The sequence below is a fragment of the Lampetra fluviatilis genome, chromosome 41, assembly GCF_964198595.1.
Source record: "Lampetra fluviatilis chromosome 41, kcLamFluv1.1, whole genome shotgun sequence".
NCBI lineage: Eukaryota > Metazoa > Chordata > Hyperoartia > Petromyzontiformes > Petromyzontidae > Lampetra > Lampetra fluviatilis.
In genome coordinates this window covers 10264398-10281053 of record NC_136315.1, presented here as the reverse complement: position 1 = coordinate 10281053, position 16656 = coordinate 10264398, and the positions used below count along the sequence as shown (strand labels likewise).

General features: G+C 54.6%; 1 protein-coding gene across 13 annotated transcripts in view; it reads left to right on the top strand.

The window, feature by feature from the left end:
* LOC144946545 (uncharacterized) overlaps window positions 1-16656 on the top strand; it is a 229135-nt gene that overhangs the window by 129276 nt on the left and 83203 nt on the right. For 11 of the 13 annotated variants that reach the window (XM_078875543.1, XM_078875531.1, XM_078875541.1 and 8 more), the window contains one exon: window positions 4241-5570. The exons of the other annotated variants lie outside the window; for them this stretch is intronic. The gene's annotated coding sequence lies outside the window, so the exon portion shown is untranslated. The remainder of the gene's footprint in view (window positions 1-4240; window positions 5571-16656) is intronic. 13 annotated transcript variants of the gene reach the window in all.

Sequence of the window (16656 nt, the reverse complement as noted above, 5' to 3'; positions counted from 1 at the left end):
TTGCTGTGTAGGGTGGGCCCTCGAAGGATAACACAGGAAGGGGTACAAATTAATGCAAAGGTCATTCCCCACTGGGACTTGTGGCCCCTTGTGTCATTGGGGTTATGTCCAGAAAGGATGGACTGTGTGCCCCGTGCTGTGTGCCAGGATGCTGATGAGACATTGGTGACAAATACAAACACTGTGTGAAATAACAGCAGAAATGAAAGCCATGCACTGAAGCTGGCTTTAGGGGCCCACGGTTGTGGCGAGATGTTAATCCCTCGCCTGGTATGTTGGAGGTCATGGGTTCGATCCCAACCCTGAAACCTATATATTTGGAGTGTTTGCATGTTCTCCTCGTGATCGCGTAGATTTTTCTCCGGGTCCTCCGTTTTTTCCCCCCACATTTAGAATCAACGAGCGTTTAGATTATTTGGCTGCTATAGATTTCCACGCGATGGACCACTTACGTTGAGCCATCATTTGTGGCCAGGTCGCTACTGAAAGAGCTATAGAGCTCAGTGGAACTTAACGTGGTAAAATAAAACATAGTTTGATTACCGTATTACCCAGCTATGCAAGCATGTGGCTCGCTAGTAGCTCACCTAAACTTCATGACAGCTCTTGTGGGTGCTCGCCTCGGCTGCAATGTACGTGCCATGTAGAACTAGTTTTAAGCTGCAGAAAATCATAATATGTATTTATACTGGGGCAATGTGATGAGCTATTAAGCTCTTTTCACAGATGTCCAGTCGGAGTGGGTATGGGAGCAATATCACGGTGACATCACCGGCCGAGCGTCATTACAATTCCTGACCGAAATGCGTTACCGTTTTTGGTTCTTATTGACAACAGTTCGGAATCATTCGGCTCAATGGTCCGAGACGTACGGAATTGCTCGCTACGAGATCCACGAGGAGGAGCCACTTTTGGGTTGCGTGTTGCTCTCGGCGTAAATTGCGTATCGCTTTGGCGTTCATCGCAATCACCAGCAACTGAGGTTCATATATATTGATGTAAAAAGTGCTCGTCGCTAAACAAAGCCTGATGGTGCGCTGACGCACGTCAGTTGCACGGGGGGGGGGGGGGGGGAAGAGCGATGCCGGCGTGTTTTCTATTGCGACACAGACGGTGAGAGGCGTTATGCTTTGAAAACGCAGAGCTTTTCAAAGCTTTTCAAAGGTGGAATTTCAGCCGGAATCCGGTCAGCAAAAAACGCACAACAGGCCGCACACGGGTGGTAGCACCCGTTGAACGGGCGAGCAGGGCGAGCGGCACGCTCCGCTCGCTCTCCGATGTCTGATCTGGATGACCACAGTCGCACACCGGAGGGTTTTTAATTTCCATTGGTGCATCAGGTATCTGCATCTGCCATGGTTTTTGCGTAGGCGGTTTGTGGTGGACCACGTGCTTGCCAATGAGACTCGCTGAAGTCAAAGGCAGCCTGAGGTGTGGCCCTGTTTGACGGCGACGCAGCCGCGAGATGCGAATCTGCACGGTATCAAGACTGTTGCTTTGTTCCGGGTGGGTTTCACGTTCCGTGACCCCAACGGGAATTGTACGGATGAACTCTGTGACCAGTGGGCGGCAGTATGGACACAGAGAATCCTGATGGTATCGACACTTGTTCGTATTGGACTGCTGGCCTCGTTTTTTTTCTCACTGAATATTTTGGACATGGGAGTACGCTGCATTGGCCAGAGGTTTGCTTTGTGATGCTGATTTGGCAGTGGTGCATGTCGCCTGTTCTGCGCGTGTTCCTCTTTCGGGGAAGCGTTGTTGACGAAGCGTGTTGAGTTTTTGTGTTTGCCGCAGAGGGGACGAAACTCACTTACAGCAACCGCGACCCCATGCAGAAACGTCATGTCTTCTGATTACGCAAACGGGCGGGGGGGAGGCGGGGGTGCCCATGTATCTCTGGCGAACGTTAAGCCGCCGTAACAATCGCTTCTGCGCAGCACCGGGCGGATCCGCGTGCCGGCTCTGCTCCCCATGGCATCCGCTCTTGTCGAATTATCTGTGTTGGTGGCGAGGGGGGTGTGGGAGGGTGGGGGGGTGACAGGCTTATCACGACGGAACGCGCGGAAGCGCCGGGCTCGTTGATTTCTAAAGACCGGCGCGGCGATTGCCACGCGCGCTCCCCGCCGTCTCCGTGCGCACCGCCCTCTCGCTCTGTTGTCTCAGCCACGCCAAACTTTACGAGACTCAGGGGGGCCGGGTGGAGGACGGATGTCTCCCGTGGCCCACGTCCGATGGCTGTCCCCCTCGCGCGCCTCGCCCCAGGTGCTGCCGGGCAGTGGCGGCGTGGCGGCGGCGGTGCCTCGTAAATGTGCCGCTGGGCCGTGGGACGGAGCGGTGACCCCCCCCCCCACCACCGGTTATAAACGTTATCATAATCGGGTTGTTCTTCGTGTCGTCCCCGGGGTCTTGTTGTCGGACCGTCGTGGGAGCGGGCGTCTGGCACGCGAGGGCAGCCCGTCGCCGCTTCACGAGCGCAGTCGGCCGCGTGCGAGTCGATGCTGCAGAATGCTCTCATGGGCTTAAAGCTCGGACAGCTGGAGCGGGCACTGAGCCCGACCCTGTTAAATTCCTGGTTCAGGTCACCTGGGATTGAACCGGGTTCTCTACCGTAATGATTGTTTGGTCTCTGGTACGCCGCCAATGACTGCGCTGATAATCTTCCTTATTCGGCCAGGAATGATTGAAAATCCTAAACCAGTCCTGCATTGGGATGTTTGGCCAATTCCGGTTGAATGAGTTGTTTTGCATGAGAAAAACAAAGCAAGGGGCTGGCACTCACAGTTCCGTACATATTGTTCAGCAGCCCACTGGCACTTCTTTCTGGCCACGTTACAGCCCAACAGGTTTAGGGTGTCGCTCACTTGCGCGTCACTCGCAATCTGCGCGATCCACCCACCCTGCCTCTGGATCTGAGCACAACGGTTGACTGCACTTCGGACACCGCACCGCGTGTCGCGATGTCGTGCCGAGCGAGCGAGTCCGGTTGAAACGAGTCGAAAAGTCGTTCTGTGCTGCCATCCTCTCGCACCGTGGTACCGCACAAAGGCGTCCGTTGTGGTGCGTGACACGTTGCTGTGCTTGACAGAGGATGGTGCATGACGCGTTACTGTGCGTGACAGACGATGGTGCGTGACACGTTACCGTGCGTGATGCGGTGCATGACTAGAGACCTCGGGCCCGTGACCCTAAACCCACCCCCACCACGCTCCACTGCTCGGGTTTCCGATCGACCGGCCACACTGACCCCAACGTTCGCTGAACCGCGAAATTGTTTTGAAGGCGGTAGCGGAGGCGGCGGCGGCGACGGTGCTGACGGATGGAGCGTCCCGCCTGGTGAGGACGTGGGCGCGGATGCGCGGTGTCACACGGTCGGCGGACCAACCGGCGTTCCCGCTGAAACCAAATCCCGCTAGCACGGTCGCCTCGTCTGCGCTTTTTTTTTACCGAAACCGGAGAGAGCGAACGCCGCGCATATCGGATCGCGCACGCCGCGCAGCGGGTAACACGTTTGAGATGCGCTTACGTAAGGCGGTTAACCTTTTGAGATATCCGGAACGTGCCGACAGCCGTCTCGCCGTTGTCACCGTCTTATCTGTTGAGGACAGCACACACACACCTCTCGATGAGAGGTTGACGGCGGTTACTCGGTCGACATATACTGGTCCCCCCCGGACCTATGAATGTGGAGTTTCGCCCGCTGGCTGAGAGCGTCTCGACGATGCTCGTTGTCGGCGCCGTGGGGGTGTAGCGCGGGTACGTCGTGCAGATTCACGCCGCCTGCGTCTCCGCTCGATGGGGTCGCCATGCCTCATTGACGACTCCCACCGATAGCAGAACGCGGTTTTACGTTCACGAATTGATTAGCGTTTGTGTTGCGGCGAGTTCTCGCCTGCTGTTTGTTACCCGGTGGCCGTTTTCATCAGTTGCACCTTGTAAAGAGTTTGTTGTTTTAATAACTGTGCTCATGAATGCAGCATCAAATATGCATGCACACGTTTGATTAAAGTTTTGATTACTCCGTTAAGATAATTGCCGAGGAATCCGAGCGTGGAATTTTAACCGAGCATCCAGCTGTTCCCCAACATGGAAGAAAACTCACGACGCGAACGTTGAAAGACGCTTTGATGAATCTGATTGGATGAAACACGCACAACAGGGATCTTCGTGTGAATTTAGGTTTTTTTTAACGGTGCCATTATTTCCCTTCCTGCCCTTGTTTCTCCTCATCCTCCCCCAGGGTTCTGCCCAACGGCGTGTCCGCACTGCATCATGGGAAAGGAAACCACCTCGCCGCAATTAGGGGCGGCCGCAGCAACGGGGCAGAGTTTGGAAGCGTGAAACGCACCAGCGACTCGGAACAAAGGCCCTCGGTTGTGACCCCGTTGATTTGACGAGGGCTGATGGATTCATTAAGAAGCCAAGAAGACCGGTAGGCTGAGCAAGAGGAGGAGGCCCCTGCAAAAGGGAATGTGGGGAAACGGCTGACTTACAATGCGTGCGTTTCTCCACTTTTCAGTTTGAGTGTTATTTTTTGTTCTTATCGGGCGAAGGCTCGTGCATCTCGACGGTCAAAGAAAATTTGCGTGGAAAATTTGCGCGAAAGAAAATACACACGAGGAAAGTGCCGAGAAAAATTGGCTTCGGAAGTAAAGCGCAAAAGAACAAAACAATACTTTTGCAAGTTCCCCTGGCGTGTGCAGCCAGACCACCTCTGAATGTCAAGGCGTAGTTTTTTTTCTCCCCTCTGTGAAGTCCTGCGACGTTGGGACACGGCCAAGATCGCCGAGGCAGTTGATAGCTGCGCACCGACCGTGAGCACCGTTGCATTGTGGCGTCCACTCTCGCACAGGGCAGCCGAGGTCCGCATGCGCGAAAATAGATTTTGGCCGAAAGCAGGCAGAGACATTGACTTTCCGTTACCGCGCCATCTCGCCGGCCGCCGCGTTTAGACGCGCAGGATGGCAATGGACGCGGGATAAACCGGGACCCGTGCGTCCGTCCATCCTTCGGCAACGCCCGTCCCTCCGGCCGACCCGCCGATTGACGAGCAACGCGAGTGAAACTGAGCGACCCGCGCGGTCGAAACGCGCCAACGACATGGGCGCACGCCGGCCCTGACGGCGCCCAACTCGCCGCTTCTCCCCCCCCACCACACGAGACTTGTTCCAGGCACGCGAGCACGCGGGCACGCGGGCGCTTGCTGCCGCAGACCCCGGTCTCCTCTCCGTCTCCGGTTGTAGCCACGTGGGGCCGCTCTGCCACGCTCAGCAGCAGCGGCGGTGGCGGCTGCAGCGATGCCGTTTTAAGCCGAGTGACGCGGTCGTCGGGATTCCTGTGGATTTTCTGCGCTATTTTAAAGCGTCACAAAAGGAGCCGATCTTCGCGCTCATCGCCTCCTCTCCCGAGGGCCACAAGAACCCGGAGAGCTTTGTTTTTTTCCCCTTTTTCCCTACCACGCACCCCCGCCGTCGTCACAACCCCATCGCCAGCCGGCACAGCATTGCGCCCGGCGACGCCCGCTCCCCTCGTTTAAACCCGTGGCACCGGTCTCCACGAATCGCATCAAGGTGAGTGCCTTACGGAGGGAGGGGAGGGAGGGAGGGAGGGAGGGAAGGGAGGGAGCAGATGCACCCTCGTACCGAGTGGCACGGGCCACGGCGAGCGTCGCCCGCCTATGCTGCTCGCTAGAGGAGTGCGACGCTGCTTTGCCGCGGCACGCCACAGGGAACGTAGCATTCCAACGTCGCTGTGTGGTGTGTATGTTGAACTTCTTTCGCACCGTATGTAAGCCAACCGGGCCTTTCGGAGGTGCGGGAAAACCGTGCTAATCAGAGGCAAACCGCAACGGAACCCTTTTCTCCAGAACTTCAGAGGCACAAGTTGGTGGATTGTGTAGATTTGCAGAACTCTCACAGTGTCTAAAGGGCTGTGAAGTGGCCATAAGATAGCAGTACAGCAAGTTCGTGATCACGTGCGTAGAGCTTTTAGTGTCGTCCCCTTGTAAGGCTGTGCTGTCTTCAGTTGGTCTGGTTTTCTTCCGCATTGAAGGCAGACTCCTTACACTGGATTTTGATAGATGCATCAATGCCTCAGGCAGGTTCTCCTTGATAAATAAAATAGATATCCACTTTGGGAAGTCAACCATGGTTTGTCCTATGGATATACTGGCCCTCGTCACGGGAATGTAGAATTTCCACCGCTTTCTCTGGACATCTGTGACACAGAGCTTTAAAGTTCATGGGATTCTTCCGTCTAAATGAATATTCTGATTCTAATTGCTCTCTTTAGCAGGGGGAGATTGTAATGCGTTAACGATCTCTGTCTCGCGAGATTCACGTGGCCAAAGTAAAACACCCGGACACGGCAAAGTGTTCCCCATCGGGCGGTCGCTGTCGCAGCTGCGTGCCAATGCTGGTGCTCGTTAACAAACGGGACGAGGCAAACAGGGTCCTTGAGCCGAGTGTCACTCGCCAGGCTCGTGCAGGGCAAGGCACACTCTGGGTAGTTCCCGGAGGAGGAGATGTCCAATCGACTTGTTCGATTAGGCCTCTGGCCAGCGTGCGCGATCGCCATCAACCCCTCCCCGAGCCATTTTCCACGCAGCTGATTGTAACCGATTGTTCACGTGGTGGTCATCAATACGCTTCCGGGTAAAGTGCAAATGAACTCCAGATAGTGGCAGGTGGAATGTGTGGAGAAGTGAACTCCACTTTGCAGCCCTGAAAATTTCTGCAACATTCCCCCTCCCGCACCTGGAGGTTCAAGTTGTACCTTACCCGGAGCGTGCCGGTGAGCACCTATGAAAAAACTGATTTTAGCGTTAAGTACCGAGATCTCGTTTCACGCAGCTGCCCAGGTTTGTACGAAGTTAAGCTTTGGGGGGGGGGGGGGTGGGGAGTGTTAAAGAGCCCGTGACATTGTTGTGCAAGTGTAGACCATTGGGCGTTAGTCGTAGGCTAAGTTCAATGTAAAATACATATTACGTAATGTTTCTTCTTGGTTCCGGCATGGACCAGCATGGGACCCAAATTGTGAATTTTAACTCATTGTTGTTGTAAAGCAAAGGCTTGAGCGTATATGTATCAAATGCCATCTTTCTAGAACATCGCTGGAATTCACATGGGTGACTTCATTTAATCGGTGATCTCCACGTGTGTGGTATGTGTGTGGTATGTGTGTGGACATGTGTGTGGACATGTGTTCGTTTTGTGTGTGGGTTTTGAGCGTATGTGGCACATGGCTGTGTGTATGTCTTCACAGATGTATGTATGTATGTGCTCTGTGTGTTTTCTTGGAAGGTTAGATATTTCTGTGTGTGATGGATGGGTTTCTCATGGGTTTGTATATGAACGGATGTTGCGGGTGTGTCTTTGTGCATGTGTGTGTGTAGCGTAGCGGTTAGCGCGCTGCGCTACAAACCCAGCAACCCGAATTCGATTCCCGCTCACAGCCAATACCAGTGACGATTATCTGAACTGGTCCTGGGCCTCCCCTAGGTCGACTCAGCCTCAAATGAGTACCTGGTGATGTGTGTAAACATCGCCACTTGGGATATACCAGCGGCTGAGCGTGGTGCTGGCGACCCACTCCCTCGTGTGCCGTGCCGGCCTTCATAGGTGCTCGCTAACAGCACTTGCCCAAGTCTGTTAATGCCATATTAGGAGGTATTTGTGTGTACATGTGTTAATGCATGGACACGCGTGCATTTTTAATGTGTTTGCGCATGTGAGCATGGATTGGTATGTGGGTTTGCTGATATACGCGTGTATATATATGTGTGTGTTAGAGATTGTGTATTGCACGTGTGTATGAATGCACTGGCGTGTGTTCTTATGCTCATTGGATGGTTGTGTGTGGGTGTGTGGTGCGTGTGTTTGTGCGTATGTATTTGTGGATGGATAGGGTGTATGCATATGTGATGGATAGCATGGGTGGGTGTGCTCGTATGTATATGTGTGTGATGGATAGTGCATATGTGTGTTTGTGACTGTATATGTATGTGTAGATGGGTGTATGTGTATGTTTGTGTGTTGATAGATCGGTGTGTGTACATGCGCGTTTGTGTGGATTGGTGCATAGCATCGTGGTTTACGCACTGCGTTACGAACCCGGCGACCAAAGTTCAACTCCCGTTCACGACCAATAACAGTGGGGAATATTTCCACCGGTCCACGGCCTCCCCTACGTCAACTCTGCTTTAAATGAGTACCTGGTATGGTGTGTAAACATCGCCACCGGGGAGACAAAGGCGGCCGGGTATTATACTGGCCACCCACCTGCTCGTGTTGCGTGCTGCCCTTTAACGGTGCTCGCTAACATCACTTGCCCCAACAGTCCGTTAAGGCTATGCGGGGGATCTTTGTCTATGTGTTGGGAAGTGCATACGCTTGCATTCGTAGGGTAGATATGTCTGTGTGGATTGATGGGGGATCTTTTTCTTTGTTTGATGGGCTGTACGCGAGTTTGTGTGCCCAGGCGTGCACGCGCGTGTGTGCGTGTGTGTGTGTTGCGTGTGTGCGTGTGTGTGTGTTGCGTGTGTGTTGCGTATGTGCGTGTGTGTGTGTTGCGTGTGTGCGTGTGTGTGTGTTGCGTGTGTGCGTGTGTGCGTGTGCGTGTGTGCGTGTGCGTGTGTGCGTGTGTGTGTGTTGCGTGTGTGCGTGTGCGTGTGTGCGTGTGTGCGTGTGTGCGTGTATGTGTGTTGCGTGTGTGCGTGTGTGTGTGTTGCGTGTGTGTGTGTTGCGTGTGTGTGTGTGTGCGTGTGTGTGCGTGTGTGTGTGTGTGTGTTGCGTGTGTGCGTGTGTGCGTGTGTGCGTGTGTGTGTGTGTTGCGTGTGTGCGTGTTGCGTGTGTGCGTGTTGCGTGTGTTGCGTGTGTGCGTGTGTGTGTTGCGTGTGTGCGTGTGTGTGCGTGTGTGTGTGTTGCGTGTGTGCGTGTGTGTGTGTGCGTGTGTGCGTGTGTGTGTGTTGCGTGTGCCGGAGGCCCCGGGGGGTCAGGCTTTTATGACGTCTCCTGGCCAAACCCCATTTGGCGGAGCCAGGAGATTGAATTTTCACCCTCGGGGCTCCTCCAGAAACAACGAAAAACCATTGCGGATGGCCACGTGGAATGTTCGAACGCTCACTGCCGAGGAGAGGCTGCCACTCCTCTGTCGGGAGCTGGACCGGTACCGCCTGGATCTCTGTGGCATTCAGGAGGTCCGGTGGACCGGTTCTGGCTCCTGCAACCATGAGGGGTGGACAGTCCTCTACTCGGGGCAGGAGACTGCCAAACAACAGGGTGTGGCTCTTCTTCTGAACAAAAGAATGAAAGGGGCGTGGGAGCGTGGCGGTGAGGTGTGGGAAGCTGTAAGCCCCAGGATACTTTGGGCTCGCCTTCCCATCAACCAGAGGCGAGGAGTGGTGGTCGTGGTTACTTACGCCCCCACCGAAGACGAACATCCGTGGAGGGATGCAGGCAAAGCCGATGAGTCAGACGCTTTCTATGACCTCCTGTCACAGGTGCTGGCTAAAGTGGCCACTCGGGACAGAGTCATCTTGTTGGGTGACTTCAATGCCCGAGTTGGTCATGATGCTGGCACCTGGTCTGGAGTGATTGGAAGGCATGGGCCAGATCAGCTCAATAATAACGGTAGGAGGCTGCTAGATTTTTGTGCAGCCCATGGGTTTGTAATTACCAACACGCTCTTCCGGCATCGGCGCATCCACACAACATCATGGATACATGCCGGGTCCAAGCAAGAACATCTGCTGGACTACATAGTGACGGACCAGCGGATGCGAGCCCATGTCCTTGACACCAGGACCTACCGTGGAGCTGATCTGACCTCTGACCATCGACTAGTCATCTGTAAGATGCGCCTGCCATTCTTCCACTCCGGTGGTGGGTGTACACCCAGGACCCCATTCCAACCAAAAGTGGCCTGGTCTCAGCTAGCTGATGAAAGTTGCAAACGAGAAATTTCATCATTGCTTGCAGCTGGGGTTGGCATCGTCCCCCACTCCACCTGATGTCGAGGGTAAATGGGCGAGGTTTAAGACTGTGACTCATGCAGCTGCAATGGCTGCTTTGGGTACGCGGTCCAGACCTCCCCAGAAACCCTGGCTGACGGAGGAGGTGTTCAGGTTAATTGAGAAAAAGCGACAGGCGCACTCTCATCGCCTACAGCATCCCACGTCAGAGAATGAGGAGGTTTACCGCAGCCTTCGCTCGGAGGTTCGGAGAGCCGTGAGGCGCTGTAAGGATGGGTGGTGGTCGCGGGTTGCTGAGGAGATGGAGTCTGCCTCAGTGGCCCGCGATCACAAATCACTATTTAACTCCATCAAAAAAGTAACCTGCAGCGCCACACCTATTACCATCATTAGAGGAAAAAACGGTGATCCAATCTCCGACCCCCAGGAACAGGTTTGCAGATTTGCTGAGCATTTCTGTGAGGTCCTGGGGGAGGGAAAATCTCTCAGCCAGGAAAACATCATGGCACAAAGTGGGGATAACCCTGCTGAGGCTGCGGTGCCTCAAATATTGGAAGAGGTCACCCCCTGTGAGTGGCTGGCTGAGGTGCCAGCTGTTGAGGAAGTACTGAGGGCGATCCGGAGTCTGAGACCAGGGAAGGCACCGGGCAGAGATGATCTCCCAAGCGAAATGCTGAGGGAGGGTGGCGTTTGTGCACAGGCTGCCCTACATGACATCATAACAAGTCTGGACCACTAGACGGGTTCCGCAGGACTGGAAGGATGCCCTGGTGGTCCCCCTCTTTAAGAAGGGGGACCGTACCGACTGTAACAACTACAGGGGCATCTCACTCCTCAGTGTGCCGGGTAAGGTCCTGGCAAGGATTATTCAACATCGCCTTGCTAGGCACGCTGAGGAGAGGCTTGCGGAGCCCCAATGCGGTTTCAGGAAAGGGCGGTCCTGCACAGATGCCATATTTTCTGTCCGTCTGCTACAGCAGAGGTGTAGGGAATTCCAACAAGACCGACATCTCTGCTTTATTGACCTGGTCAAGGCCTATGATACCATCAGTGGGCCTTGGCTCTGGGTTGTTCTTCGTGCTTTCGGAGTCCCTGACCCTCTGCTCACGATTATTAAGGACCTTCATGATGGTGAGCGGGCCCGGGTAAAACTACGTGGCCGGGAGTCGGAGCCTTTCCCTGTACACCTTGGGGTGCGACAGGGATGTCCTCTGGCTCCCACATTATTTAACATCTATTTCGACTGCGTAGTTCGTGAAGCCTTCAATAGCTGTACCGGGGGAATTTCCATTTGGTACAGATATAATGGGAGGCTGATCGACGCCCGGGTGCGATCAAGGGATGGCTCCCTATTGGTCAACCACGTTATGTATGCCGATGATTTGGTAATAGCTGCTCATTCAGAAGAGGAGTTGGAGACGCTGCTGCTGAGACTGGAGCGTGCCACTAAGAGGTGGGGCCTTACCATCAGCCCCACCAAAACTAAGCACCTGCCTGGGTATTTTGTACCATCGGACACTCCACCCCCACAACTCCCAATTGGTGATGGGGCAGTTGTGGAGAGAGTGGAGAGTTTCCCATACCTGGGCAGTGTGCTTATGACCGGCTCCAGTTTATCAGCAGAGGTCTCACTCCGAATCAGTCGAGCGGCAATATCTTTTCATCGGTTGCGTAACGCTGTGTGGAAGCTACCTGGTCTGTCGCTCCGCACGAAGCTTCAGGTCTTTTCGGCCACGGTCATTCCCTCCCTTCTCTACGCTTGCGAAACGTGGACCCCCCTAGTAGAGCATCTTCGCCGGTTGGAAACATTTAGGCTGGCCTGCCTACGATCCATCCTGGGTTTAACCAGGCTGGATTGTGTGAGGAGCTCACAAGTCCTTGAAAGATCTGGGCAAAGTCCCATCAGTGAGCTCCTCCGGCAGGCAAGGCTGCGTTGGCTGGGTCATGTAGCCCGCATGCCCAGCCACCGCATGCCTAAGCAGCTTTTGTTCGGCCGGATCGAGGGGGCTAAACGGGCGCGGCACGGGCTAGAGAAGAGATGGAGTGATGTGGTACAGGAGGACGTGGAGCTGAGTGGACTTGCCGATGACTGGTACCAGCGGTGTCAAGATCGGCCTCAGTGGAGGAGGCTCGTGAAGGACGCTACTGGGCAGTTGGAGGCAGTCGCCCTCCAACAACAACGGAGGGCGGAGGAGCGACGCTCACAACAACGAGCAGAGCGCCGGGTGGCTAAAGCACAGCAAGTTGGCACAGTAGGGGGCACAGGTGGTGCATTAGTCAGTCATCTCGGTCATCTCGGTCAGTCGACCCGTGGCACCTGGGTCTGCCCCGTGACCTCCTGCCAGCGGGCGTTCGACACTTCACGTGGCCTCAAGGTGCACATGGCCTGGCACAAGCGTCGTGGTGACGTCACCGCCACTTAGTGGCGAATGGCGGTTGTTGTTGTTGTTGCGTGTGTGCGTGTGTGCGTGTGCGTGTGTGCGTGTGTTGCGTGTGTGTGTGTGCGTGTGTGCGTGTGTGTGTGTGCGTGTGTGCGTGTGTGTGTGTTGCGTGTGTGCGTGTGTGTGTGTGCGTGTGTGCGTGTGTGTGTGTTGCGTGTGTGCGTGTGTGTGTGTGTGTTGCGTGTGTTGCGTGTGTTGCGTGTGTTGCGTGTGTGTGTGTGTTGCGTGTGTTGCGTGTGTGCGTGTGTGTGTGTTGCGTGTGTGCGTGTGCGTGTGTGTGTGTTGCGTGTGTGCGTGTGTGTGTGTTGCGTGTGTGTTGCGTGTGTTGCGTGTGTGCGTGTGTGTGTTGCGTGTGTGCGTGTGTGTGTGCGTGTGCGTGTGTGCGTGTGTGTGTGTGTGTGCGTGTGTGTTGCGTGTGTGCGTGCGTGTGTGTGTGTTGCGTGTGTGCGTGTGTGTGTGTTGCGTGTGTGCGTGTGTGTGTGTTGCGTGTGTTGCGTGTGTGCGTGTGTGTGTGGTGCGTGTGTGTGGTGCGTGTGTGTGCGTGTGTGTGTGTGTGGTGCGTGTGTGCGTGTGTGTGTGTTGCGTGTGTGCGTGTGTGTGTGTTGTGTGTGTTGCGTGTGTTGCGTGTGTGCGTGTTGCGTGTGTTGCGTGTGTGCGTGTTGCGTGTGTTGCGTGTGTGTTGCGTGTGTGCGTGTGCGCGTGTGCGCGTGTGCGTGCGTGTGTGCGTGTGTGCGTGTGTGTGCGTGTGTGTGCGTGCGTGTGTGCGCGTGTGTGTGCGTGCGTGTGTGCGCGTGTGTGCGTGTGTGTGCGTGTGTGTGTGTGCGTGTGTGTGTGTGTGCGTGTGTGTGTGTTGCGTGTGTGCGTGTGTGTGTGTTGCGTGTGTTGCGTGTGTGTGCGTGTGTGCGTGTGTGTTGCGTGTGTGTGTGTTGCGTGTGTGCGTGTGTGTGTTGCGTGTGTGTGTTGCGTGTGTGTGTGTGTTGCGTGTGTGCGTGCGTGTGTGCGTGTGTGTGTGTTGCGTGTGTGCGTGTGTGTGTGTTGCGTGTGTGCGTGTGTGCGTGTGTGTGTGCGTGTGTTGCGTGTGTGCGTGTGTGTGTGTTGCGTGTGTGTGTGTGCGTGTGTGCGTGCGTGTGTGCGTGTGTTGCATGTGTGCGTGTGTGCGTGTGCGTGTGTGTGTGTTGCGTGTGTGTTGCGTGTGTGCGTGTTGCGTGTGTGCGTGGTGCGTGTGTTGCGTGTGTGCGTGTGTGCGTGTGTGCGTGTGTGTGTGTTGCGTGTGTGTGTGTGCGTGTGTGCGTGTGTGTGTGCGTGCGTGTGTGTTGCGTGTCTGTGCACGCGTGGAGACTCGTTAGTGCCGGGGCTGTTAAGCAAATGCGCCCTGCGCAGCGTGGATGCGCGTGGCTATAAATACAATCCCTGGGATCAACCTCGGCTCCGCAATCGCTGCGTTCCACCACACACAAACACGGCAACACGCTCCTCCTGCCTTGCATAACGATGCATTGTATCGCACAACTCAGCCAATATCCTCGTCGTCGTCGTCGTCATCATCATCAGCCGTGCTCAATCCACTGCTGGATGTGAAGTCCTTCCCCCCAAGCCACCGCCACCTCTCGTGATCCTGCGGTGCGACAATCCATCCGCGTATTAACTGATTTAAATGCTCCATCTTCTCTTTGGACGTCGTCTTGAAAGTGTGTTCAGCTTTCCGACTGTCCCCTTCGTTACGATAATCGTGCTTTTAAGATGTAAATGTTGGGTATCAGACGTGCACTCTGGCACTCCCGCATTCTCACTGAATCGGTGTTCGTATTAAATCAGAGCTGTGCGTGGTATGTTGTCGGTACGCATCCGTAATCCGGAATGGAGTTGGTGGATCATGCGGAGATCGTGTGCGATATTTACCTCTAAGGGCAACGAGAGGTGGTAATTACAGCAAACAGGTCCCCGACGCATCTGTGCGGCGTTTGAGAGCTCAATGCTCAACGATACTTCTTTGGGTATCACGATTGGATTGATGCATTGCTTGACGAACCACCCGCACCTCCGATTTGCGCGGTTGGCTACGTACGGTGTTAAAGAAGTTCTAAATACAGTACACACATGCCTTCAAATTATCAAGGCTCAGTGTGTTTTGTGAATTCAGAATGTTTCATGGGTTCACTACATTCCTGCAGCCACTAGAGGTGCTAATCCTGAACCACAACATTGAATACAATTCTGGTGCTGAATCGTGACAATTCATGATACAGGGAGTGGGGGGAGGGTGGAGGTGGAGGGGTGATTTGTAAAAATCCTCGTCCATATTTCAGCGAGTAGCATTGTAACGCCATCCTTTACACACATCATATTGTATATCCATTTGACGTTGCTGTGGAAGAACGATTGACTGGCAAATCGATAGGTCGCGAGGTTCAAATCTCCTTCGGGGGTTGACTCGGCCCACTGCCTGCTCCCCCCGGGAATATTACTTCCACTTTGGTGGAAAAGTCAGTAGCGGTCATCTAGTGATGTGGCTGGCCCCCTCCATAGAAACGCGGAATTGCTATCGCATGCTCGCCTCCGATTTAGCATGGTTGGCTACGTACGGCGCGAAATAAATTCCTACATACATACACTGGGGCTGCCATCTCGACGTTCTGATTTGTGAACGGAGGCTCCCTGACGTCGACAGATAAACGCACACGAAGCGGTTACTTACCGCGGGGCATCAAAACCAAGGGCATCGTGTTGCTAACTGTAATTGCCGACCTGGGTTTTAACTGCCGGGGCCGCTCGCAAGCCGGGCCAGAGGGGTGACCGCGGCGATTTTTTTTTGTCTGCGCTGAAGGGAGTGCTGAGCGTCGCGAGAGCTTGCGGTCCTCCGCGGGTCAAGGAGACGGCGGTAAATCTTCGGCAACGCGGATTTCGTCGAGACGTCGTGGGGGGGGGGGCGTTGTCTTTCGTTCCTCGCGTCAGATTCAGATGCGGTGACGGTGGCGGCGTCTCCTTGACCCCCCACCTCTCCACCTCTCCCCCACACCCCACCTCTCCCCTCCCCACCTCTCCCCCAACGTGTCGTCGTCGTCTTCTTCTTAGTCCACGATCGATCAATCCGCCGCTGGCTGGAAGACTCCCCAAGCCGTCGCCACTGCCTCGTCTCACCGCAATTTTTGAAGTCTCTCAAAGGACAGAAAGCATCAACACTCTTCTCGTGCGTGCTACCCATACGTTGGTTCGGCGTTCAGACAGAAATAGCCTCGGTGAATGCGCATGACGTCTTCCGATGAACACGTACCGTGCGAAAGAAGTTTTACGTACACACATGTACAGAGAGATGTGGCCCAGTGGAGTAAACCTTGGGCAAGATGTTGGGGGAGCACGGCTCTTGCGTTGGTGGGTCTCGCTAATTACATCGTACGCGGCGAGACGCTCGCTGCTCCGCTGGGCTATGTTGTGGCCAGCAGCTGGCAGTACAGCAAGCTGGTTCGTCGTAGGCAGTCTGTGGGACATTTTTTTCATGTTTATGTACCCTCTGCACGTAAGACATTTTGGCAGGAAGTTGGCCAAATATGCTCCCGCGTGAACTTCCTGAAGATTACTTTTTTGAGCGACCAACCGGAGCGGAAGAGGATCGCCGCTCAAACGAACGCTGGGCCGTGCTCGTCGCCATCGATGACCTCGATCCAGTGGCGGAAATTCCACGTTCCTATGGTGGGGGGGGGGATATGTTCTTTCATAAGAAGACCAATATTATACAAATCGTAATGATTTTAGGGATGGGTTTTGGTCATATAACGTGATATAAATCGGTTTAATGGAACACAGTTTTGATCAATAGATTTAAAAATGAAGAAACATTCTTGGGGTGCACGACACGGTTGCGTTTTTTAGAATTGTAACCTTTACGCTTAAGATCAATCATTAATTATATCTATTTTTAGCCAGGTAAAAACCAAGTAGAGACCCTAGGGATCTCTCTTTAGCTCGCGCGCGCTCCCTCGCTCTCCATCGTGCTGTAACCTGGTTTTACTCGAGCGGTTGAATCACAGGTGGAGGCATTTGAACCTGTTGGTTCTCCTTCGCGTGAAAAGGCCGAGCGCGGGGTCACACCAACGCCATTGTGAGCCGTCGACCCAACGAAGGCAGCGTCCTCGTAACCAAAACATCGCGTCCAGAGGATTCGTTGGGGAGGTGGGGGGGGAAAATCCCAAACAACGTTGAAAAATTGAATCGGAACTGAATCGCGTCCTGCGGCGGTCGCGTTGCCGC